General features: G+C 42.2%; 1 pseudogene; it reads left to right on the top strand.

Moving 5' to 3' along the window:
- The first annotated feature begins 8,545 nt into the window (after positions 1-8,545).
- Positions 8,546-9,342, top strand: LOC134486297 (large ribosomal subunit protein eL8-like; annotated as a pseudogene).
- The last annotated feature ends 405 nt before the right edge of the window (positions 9,343-9,747 follow it).

The raw sequence follows: 9,747 nt of genomic DNA, 5'->3' as shown, positions 1-9,747 counted from the left end.
TCTCATACCTCCCCTCACCCCCATCTCCATGAGGATGTCCCCACCCCAACCTCCACTCCCACCTCACCAGATCTCCCCACTCCCTAGGGCCTCCAGTCTCTTGAGGGTTAGGTGCATCTTCTTGGACTCAGTCCAGCCCTGGCAGTCCTCTGCTGAACATGTGTTGGGAGTCTCATGTCAGCTGGTGTATGCTGCCTGGTTGGTGATCTAGTGTCTGAGAGATCTCAGGGGTCCAAGTTTATTGAAACTGCTGATCCTCCTACAGGGTTGCACTCCTCCTCAGCTTAATCCAGCTTTTCAACCACAAGGGTTACCAGCTTCTGTCCATTGGTTGAGTGTAAATATCTGTATCAGATTCTTTCAACTGCTTGTTGGATCTTTCAGAGGATAGTCACTTCTCTGTTGTTTTTTAGCCCCATTTGTTCTTATAATTTCCACTAAAGAATTTTAGCTTCCTTCCTTCTATTACCATTGTTTATGGTCATTTATCATCTTGCCTAATGTATTATAAAAGCACTCTGGAGGCAAGAATTATGTTCATCTTTAGAATGTCATCAATCTTACACTTGACAGATACTTAATAAGTAGTCATTGATTATGTTCATTACTTAGCCACAGTACTGTTTACACAGTAATAATATTCTGTGCAAGTTATCTGCTGCTCTTTTGGTCCCCAAGAGAAAGGCATGCTCCCTAATTGGAGTGACCACAATTCGTTATTCTTAAAGTCTCACTCCAGAAATAGTTCAACCTTGTATAAAATGTCTATTAGTTGACAAAGGAGCCAAAACCATCCAATGGAAAAAAGATAGCATTTTCAGCAAATGGTGCTGGTTCAACTGGAGGTCAACATGTAGAAGAATGCAGATAGATCCATGCTTATCACCATGTACAAAGCTTAAGTCCAAGTGGATCAAGGACCTCCACATCAAACCAGACACACTCAAACTAATAGAAGAAAAACTAGGGAAGCATCTGGAACATATGGGCACTGGAAAAAATTTCCTGAACAAAACACCAATGGCTTATGCTCTAAGATCAAGAATCGACAAATGGGATCTCATAAAACTGCAAAGCTTCTGTAAGGCAAAGTACACTGTGGTTAGGACAAAACGGCAACCAACAGATTGGGAAAAGATCTTTACCAATCCTACAACAGATAGAGGCCTTATATCCAAAATATACAAAGAACTCAAGAAGTTAGACTGCAGGGAAACAAATAACCCTATTAAAAAATGGGGTTCAGGGCTAAACAAAGAATTCACAGCTGAGGAATGCTGAATGGCTGAGAAACACCTAAAGAAATGTTCAACATCTTTAGTCATAAGGGAAATGCAAATCAAAACAACCCTGAGATTTCACCTCACACCAGTGAGAATGGCTAAGATCAAAAACTCAGGTGACAGCAGATGCTGGCGAGGATGTGGAGAAAGAGGAACACTCCTCCATTGTTGGTGGGATTGCAGACTGGTAAAAACATTCTGGAAAGCAGTCTGGAGGTTCCTCAGAAAATTGGACATTGAACTGCCTGAGGATCCAGCTATACCTCTCTTGGGCATATACCCAAAAGATGCCTCAACATATAAAAGAGACACGTGCTCCACTATGTTCATCGCAGCCTTATTTATAATAGCCAGAAGCTGGAAAGAACCCAGATGCCCTTCAACAGAGGAATGGATACAGAATTCTGAGAAATAATCTTAATATGCATGGTTTTACTATTATATTTACTTGACCACTTAGACATTCCCCTATTTTTGGCAGGAATTAGCTGAGAAATAGCTAAGAAAATAAAAGGGAAAGTTTGGTTCTTATACTCAAAGATCATAAAACATGACTTTGGAACACATAAAGAAGTATATATCATAAACCTAAGACATCCTCTGAAGGGTTTTCTTTTTGCTGGGTAAGTAATAATAAACAATAAAAAGCAGCTGCACAATGAGAAACTGGGAGAATAAGCAAACAGCCCAATGCTTATACACAGTAGGTACACAATAACCTGTGAATAATTTTTAAATATAACATCTTTAATGAAGACTTTTTAGATTTCCTCAGCCAAGACTGTGTGAAGAAAACGTTTGCAATTTTATTAGTTGTTATATGTAGAAAATATCTTAGGTTTTTACAATAGTAATGTACTATGTGTTCTTCTGGATTGCATACTCATAGACCAGAATCCAGTTTAGATACAATACAGCATCTTTAATAAAATGTCGGTGAGTACTTCTATATTTTTATTATATATATATATATATGTACATTTATCAAAGGAATTTGCTAACATTATTGTCTCAATTTGGGCACTAAAGTACTTTTATTATGGATCCCATCTGTCACTGTGGGTATTTCATTGGACTGAATCTATCACTTTGCCTGTGCTCTTCAAAAAACAGATTTGGGACATCTTTTGTACCAAGTATCTATCATCTGTCTGCTATTCAACTGTCTGTTTATCTATCTATGTATTCATCCATATACTTATATATCTATCTGTGTGTTTGTCTCTTTTTGTCTCTGTCTTCAAATAGCAAACCCTCTTTGCCCTAGGGTATATTCATTCTCTCTCTCTCTTTCTCTCTCTCTCTCTCTCTCTCTCTCTCTCTCTCTCCCCTGCCTCCCTCCCTCCCTTCCTCTTTCTCTTTCTCCTTTCCTTTCCTCCATGTATTTTCTTAGAAATTATACTAAAATATATTTCATCCCTCTTCCTAGGTGATTTCTTTACTTTGTTTTCTTGGAGATGCAGAGATGGGGAAATAAATATTTCTTTAATTTCTCTTAACCTTGAATTTCATACAGAAACAAAAGGATAGAGATGATAACATCTGGCTACATCATCCTGTGTGGTAGGAATAATAATATAAAAACACATTTTATGAATATTTAGTGTTCAGTAGCAGCAATGCTGGTGGCTACTCTATCCCTCATGAGCCCTTCTAATGATGATGTGTGTACTAATTCACAGATCCTCAAAACAAAGCAGAAAAATCAAAGCTGTGCAGGTTGTAAAACCACCTCACCCATAACCAACCAGCAGACAGGCCATACACCTGAGATCAAAACTGAGACAATTTGGCTTCAGCAAAACACAGCTCTAATTGTGTGATTTTTGTGGTAAACCATTGCTCTCCCAATGCTTAGTTTATGAATTAAATAAAAAAATTAGACTTTTGCAATACACTTTGCAACTGTGGCACTGCCACAGTTGGTGGCATCATCAGTTACATAAAACATGTAATGGTGAGCAGGTTAGCTGGGATTGCAATCATGTGTGGAGAGGGGGGGAGGGAGAGGGCTGGGATTGAGACTGGAAATCCACAGAAAGGACTTCTCTGGTGACTAGCTGGAGGTTTGGGACTGGGAAGGATACAGGGAGCCTATGGGCTCAGAGGGGGTTACGGAGACTAAAGTGGCCATGTCCCATAGCCAGGCAGGACTTCCAGAGGAGTGAGAGGGAGAACAATCCACCCACAAAAGCTTCGACCCCAAATTTGTCTTGCCTATAAGATGTGGAGAGCTAAAGATGGATCAGAGACTGAGAAAACAGCCAAAAAACAACTACTCCAACTCAAGACACATCTTACGTCAGATAGCCAACCTCTGATACTACTAATGATACTCTGCTATGCTTACATACAGGAACCTAGCATAACATTCTCCTGGGAGCTCCATCCAGGTGGGTGGAGGCAGGAGTAGAGATCCACAGACAAACATCAGAAAGAGCTCAGGAGTTTTGTGGAAGACTAAGGGATAGACGTGAGCAAGATGAAAGGGTCAAGGACACAATAAGAAGACCTACAGAGTCAACTAACCTGGGGTATGGGACTCACGGAGCTTGGGTAACCAACCAGGGAGCATATCAGAGTTGGACCTAGCCTCCTTAGGTCCACATTTGTGGCCAATGTGCAACTTGGTTTTCATATGGTTCCCCTAAGAAGTTGAACTGCCTCAGTCTATGCTCTCTGCCACTGGATTGTCTCCCTCCCTCTCTAGACTGCCTGGTTGTGCCTCGGTGGGAGAGGATGTGTCTCATCCTACTGGGATTAGATGTCCCAGAGTAGAATGGTACCCCAGAGGGGTTCCACCTCTCTGAGGAAAATGGGAGGGGCCCACGAGATAAGTGATTCACAAGCATGGGACTGGAAAGATAGGAGGGACGGGGGCTATGTTCTGTATATTAATTGAATAAAAAATAAATTATTGGAAAAAAGAAACACACACATAAGTGCTTGTTAAAGACCTGAATGCCAGTACATTAGATGAAAATGAAAATCACTAAATGAATCAATTCTATTTGGGTTATACTAAAATAATACCTACCAAGTGACAACAATCAAGTTATATACATTTTATGAGGGAAATAAGTGTGTGTGTGTGTGTGTGCATGCGTGTGTGTATGTGTGTGTGTGTGTGTGTGTGTGTGTGTGTGTGTGATTTACATTGGTTCTGACTCAATATACATTCACCTACCAATACACCATTTTTTTGCATTTGTGAATTAGATATGATTTCTCTGTCAAGCTGAAGAGTGGTGCTATCCTGGACTCAAAATATTCACTAAGGAAACTTGTTAATAGTCTCATATTCAAATGTCAAACACCCCAAGCACCCAGCATTCCCTAGCCATTTCATAAACAAACTTCAAAAGTCAATTCATTTAATTAAACTGCCAAAGTACGCCATACTAAAAGTGTGGATAGTCTATATAAATAGTTCAGTGTTGGTCAGTTCCTGGGAGCTAGTTACTAGCTTCTAATCTTAGCATAATTGATATGTTATTAAAATCCTCACAAATAAATTGGCTTTACTTAAATTGGAGAGTAGAAGTAATCAGGGGAAGTGCAAAGAGAAAATCTGTAAGCACAATCACATCCTGTGCTTTCCCAGAATTCTAAGGATAAGCAAATCAATTCAGGCTATCTTCTTTCTTTATATGGAAAGACAATTAGAAATCTTAGTATTCAGTAGGTTTTTACTCTGATTGTAGTGTAACACAAACTTAGAAGAAAGCAATACATTCATGACTTTTTCCATTGTATATCCGACTCACCATTTCCTCAATTCAACACTTTCTCTCCAGCAAAAGTAGCAAGTCTTCCTCTATCTGCTGGTTTATCTGACTTGGTGCTAAAATGTGATCAAAATCTCTGTGTGCCTAGAAGAGTGCCTGTAGAAGACTGTGAGTTGGAATTCCAATTTCCATGAAAAATTTACTCATATTTCCTTGAATTTTGAATTATATATGTTTCTTGTTGGAATCCACTGTGAAATTATTCCATCTCATATGTGAAATATGACATTTGTAAAAAATTAAAAAAATTACCTTAAGAAAAAATCATGTTAAATATTCAGGCTCGTCTATATTACCAGATTCTTTTTAAATGCTAGACTCTCTTTTTTTTTAATTGGACAGTTTATGTGTTTACATTTCAAATGTTATCCCCTTTCCAAGTTCCACCCTCTGATATCTCCCCTCCCTGCTTTCTGTGAGGATGCTCCCCCTCCCATTCATCCACTCCTACCTGAACACCCTGGCATTCCCCTACACTGAGGAAAACAGACTTCACAGGACCAAGAGCTTCTTCTCCTATTGATGCCAGGCAATGCTATCCTCTGCAACATATGTGGCTGGAGTCATGGGTCCCGCATGTGTACTCTTTGGTTGGTGGTTTAGTCCCTGGGAGTTCTGGGAGGTCTGGTTGGTTAATATTGTTGTTCTTCCATAGGGTTGCAAACACCTTCAGATCCTTCACTCCTTTCCCTAACTCCTCCACTGGGGTGCCCGTTTGTGGAATAGTGAAAGGTATCCTGGTTACTGGCTGAGCTCAGGTTCAAAATCCCTGTGACTCTGAAAGGGACAGTAGGCATTACCCTAAGCTTCCAGGAAACCAAGCTGGTCACTGGCCCACAGCCCTCCATAGATTTGTGAACATCAGTCATGTAAGGGCAACACTCCAAGCCCCTTCACAGGTAAAAGTGATCACAGGTCACTTAGGCCCAAGACAAATCTCCATTATAATGAGGTACCTAAAGGTCTGGAGGCTTAGTCAATGAATTTTCCTTCCTAGACACTCCTCCCTGCAAAAGGTATTTAATCTCAGGCCCACTCTGAGAAGTGGGGTACAGTTTTACTTATCCACTCTCTGCCATGACAATAAATGCCTTGAAACCATGGACTGCCTCTTTTCATGGGATTTGTCATGGGGAGTTCCAGAGAAGCCCTTCACCTACAGAGCTGCTGTGTTCCCAGTGGAGGCCACCACCAAGCTCAAGCCCACTGCTGTCCAGCCAAAAGGCTCTTCCCAGGGGAACCAGCCGGAGCATTCCCCTTTCCCCCTAGGCTCCGGGGTAGATCCAACCCTGCACCCCCACTCCATTCTCAGCTCTTCTGTGGCATTCCAGCTGCGCCAGTATGTCCAAGAGCCAGAGAACCAGACAACTCCCGCCTCATTGCAAGCCAGGGGACCTCTGAGCCAGCTCTGCCTGGGTCCTGAGCCTCACACTGTGCTTCCCAATCCCAGGAGCTGTGTCCAGCATCTCATCACAGCCCAACACCCACCCAGCAGAGTAGGGTAAGCAAGGCCTAGCCTCCCCAGAAGACCGAGCCCTGTGGTGGAGTGAACAAGGGACCCCACCCATGCTCAGTCTGATGGGTAGCTGCAAGCCTATTAATCTGTATCCGTAAGGCTTTGGCAGAGCCTCTCAGGAGACATCCATATCAGGTTCCTGTCAGCAAGCACTTCTCGGCATCAGCAGTAGTGACTGGGTTTGGTGGCTGCATATGGGATGGATCCCAAGGTTCTACATATATTACTTATATTTCCAATAAATTACGCATGTATGAGAGGGTGCATGCTTGGTACCCACAGGGCCCAGAAAATGATATTGAATCCCGTAGAACTGGAGTGAGAAATGTTCCTGACTATCCCTGTGAGTGATGGGAACTAAGACCTCTTAGAGAGCATCAAATGCTCATAACTGCTGAACCATCTCCTCAGCACCCTATTTAAATTTTTTAAATTTTTTCTATGGTGGAAAATATGCATTTAGCTTTCCATGTGACTTACTTCAATTTTAGCACCAATAGTGGAAAGGTAATGAATGTCTCCAACTTCCTGACCAATGCTGGGTGCTGAGCTGAAGATATCACCATTATGTAAAAACACTAGCTTATCCTGCCTGCATAGCCTAAGCTCTCTATAAACTTGTAAAGGCCTCTTTTCAGTTATGAGTGTATGCCATGTTACAAGGTTGGATCTGTAGTTCAGTAGCAATACTGCAACATGACATGAAGAAAGGGGACGTTGTCTTTAGTTTGCCTGATACAGCCACATGTTCATTTTCTCACACACCAAACACCCTTCAGAAACATACACCAATGCAAAGGTCAGCCTGCCCTAGATATTCTAAAAATGGCTTGAAGACTTCCAAGTTAAGCAGCCAGTGTCTTTATTGAATTAGACATATAAGCACAGAGCTAGGACAGCAGAGGTCATCTCAGAGAAAGCCAGTAGCCGGGCTATGGGAAGTGCTGCTGGTCGATTGCTAAGACTGAGTTAGAGGCTGAGAACCTGTGCAAAGCTCAAGCTCGCTCTCTCTCTCTCTCTCTCTCTCTCTCTCTCTCTCTCTCTCTCTCCCCCTCCCTCCCTCCCTCCCTCCCTCCCTCCCTCCCTCTCTCTTCCTTCCTTCCTTCCTTTCTTTGTTTCTTTCTTCATGTTACATCCCGCTTACTTCCCCCTCCAACAATCCTTTCTCCCCTCACCTTTCGCTTTCTCCTCTGAGCAGGTAGGGTCCCCCAGGTATCCCCACACCCTGGCACATCAATTTTCTGTGGGGTTAGGCATGGGCTCTCCCACTGAGGCTGGACAAAGCAGCCCAGCTAGAACATATCCTACAGACAGACAACAGTTTTAGGGATAGCCCTTGCTGTAGTTTTTCGGGACCCACATGAAGCCAATACGCTCACCTTCTTACCATATGTTAGCAATAGGAATTGGATGAGCCTTATCAGGATGAGAGCAGCAGTGAGCAGAGGCAAGAATCTACAGAATCCATTTCTACTTGTCAAAAATCTCTACATGGTAGCTGAAGGCGGGATGTTTTTGTTATATTTCTTTAGGTGAAGCATAGACCCTTGCTTTGACTATCAGGGCATATTCTGAACTTCTTTTTACCAAAAGGGGATCTAAAAACAAAAGTATGCTCAGAAATCAGTGACTTTAAAGCTGGTTGGCAGAGGATATACGTGGGTGTTTGAAAGTGCAGCTTCAAATATTTTCAAATAGATGAACTTTTTATTTTAAGAAAAAAAGGGAAAGGATAAAAGTAGAAAAAAGATACTTATATATCTTTACTACTATGAATCACATAACCATACATAGATACACACATGTTTATATATAATGCATATATATATGCATATATATATATATATATATATATATATATATATATATATATCACTTGCCTATTTCTAGGGACCAAATACTGTGTTAGTATTTACTGTCAAACAATAAAAGAAGGCTCTCTCCTCCAGTCAAGCAAGATGCCCAAAGGAAAGAAGGCCAAGGGGAAGAAGGGGGCCCCGGCTCCCGCTGTGGTCAAGAAACAGGTCAAAAAGGTGGTCAATCCTTTGTTTGGGAAAAGGCCTAAGAACTTCGGCATTGGGCAGGACATCCAGCCCAAAAAGAGATCTCACATGCTTGGTCAAATGGTCCTGCTACATCAGGCTGCAGTGGCAGAGCCATCCTCTATAAGCGGCTCAAAGTACCTCCTGCCGTCAACCAGATCACCCAGGCCCTGGGCAGGCAAACAGCGACTCAGCTGCTTAAGCTTGCCCACAAGTACAGGCCAGAGACAGAGCAGGAGAAGAAGCAGTGGCTGCTGGACCACGCTGAGAAGAAAGCTGCTGGCAAAGGGGACGTCCCAAGTAAGAGGCCACCTGTCCTCTGAGCAGGGGTCAACACAGTCACCACCTTGGTGGAGAACAAGAAGGCTCAGCTGGTGGTGATTGCTCATGATGTAGACCCCATTGAGCTGGTGGTTTTCCTGCATGCCCTGTGTTGAAAGATGGGGGTGCCCTACTGCATTATCAAGGGAAAGGCCAGGATGGAGCGCCTGGTCCACAGGAAGACATGTACCACTGTTGCCTTCACACAGGTGAACTCGGAAGACAAGGGTGCTCTGGCTAAGCTGGTGGAAGCTAATAGGACGAATTATAATGACAGATATGACAAGATCCGCCGCCACTGGGGAGGCAACGTCCTGGGTCCAAAGTCTGTGGCTCACATTGCCAAGCTGGAAAAGGCAAAGGCTAAAGAACTCGCCACTAAACTGGGTTAAATGTACACTAAGTTTTCTGTAAATAAATATAATTACAAAATTAAAAAAACAATGAAAAAAGACAGTGTCCTTTACTTTCATAGAGTTTACAGTTTGTCAGGGTAAACAAAGTTTTGGAGAGTTAATTATATGCCATGAAGTCAAACAGAGTCTATTACAGCATTTGGCAAGCTAAAGTTTAAGATTTCTGAGTGTACAGCTAAATAGATGCCTCAGCTGTTAACAGCTAGGCTCAAAACCAAAAATCTAAGATTTCTGAGTATAATACCCAGAAACGGAAAAAAAAAGCAAGCAAACAAACAAACAAACAAAACCTCAGAGACTGGCATGGAAAGATAAACTCAGGGTTAAGAGCAAATACTTGCTACATTTCCATAGGACAAGACTTCAGCTTAGAGACACTGT

The sequence above is a fragment of the Rattus norvegicus genome, chromosome 3 (genome assembly GCF_036323735.1).
Source record: "Rattus norvegicus strain BN/NHsdMcwi chromosome 3, GRCr8, whole genome shotgun sequence".
NCBI classification, from domain to species: Eukaryota; Metazoa; Chordata; class Mammalia; order Rodentia; family Muridae; genus Rattus; species Rattus norvegicus.
The sequence above is the reverse complement of the archived record's forward strand: the minus strand, read 5'-3'. Positions and strand labels throughout refer to the sequence as shown.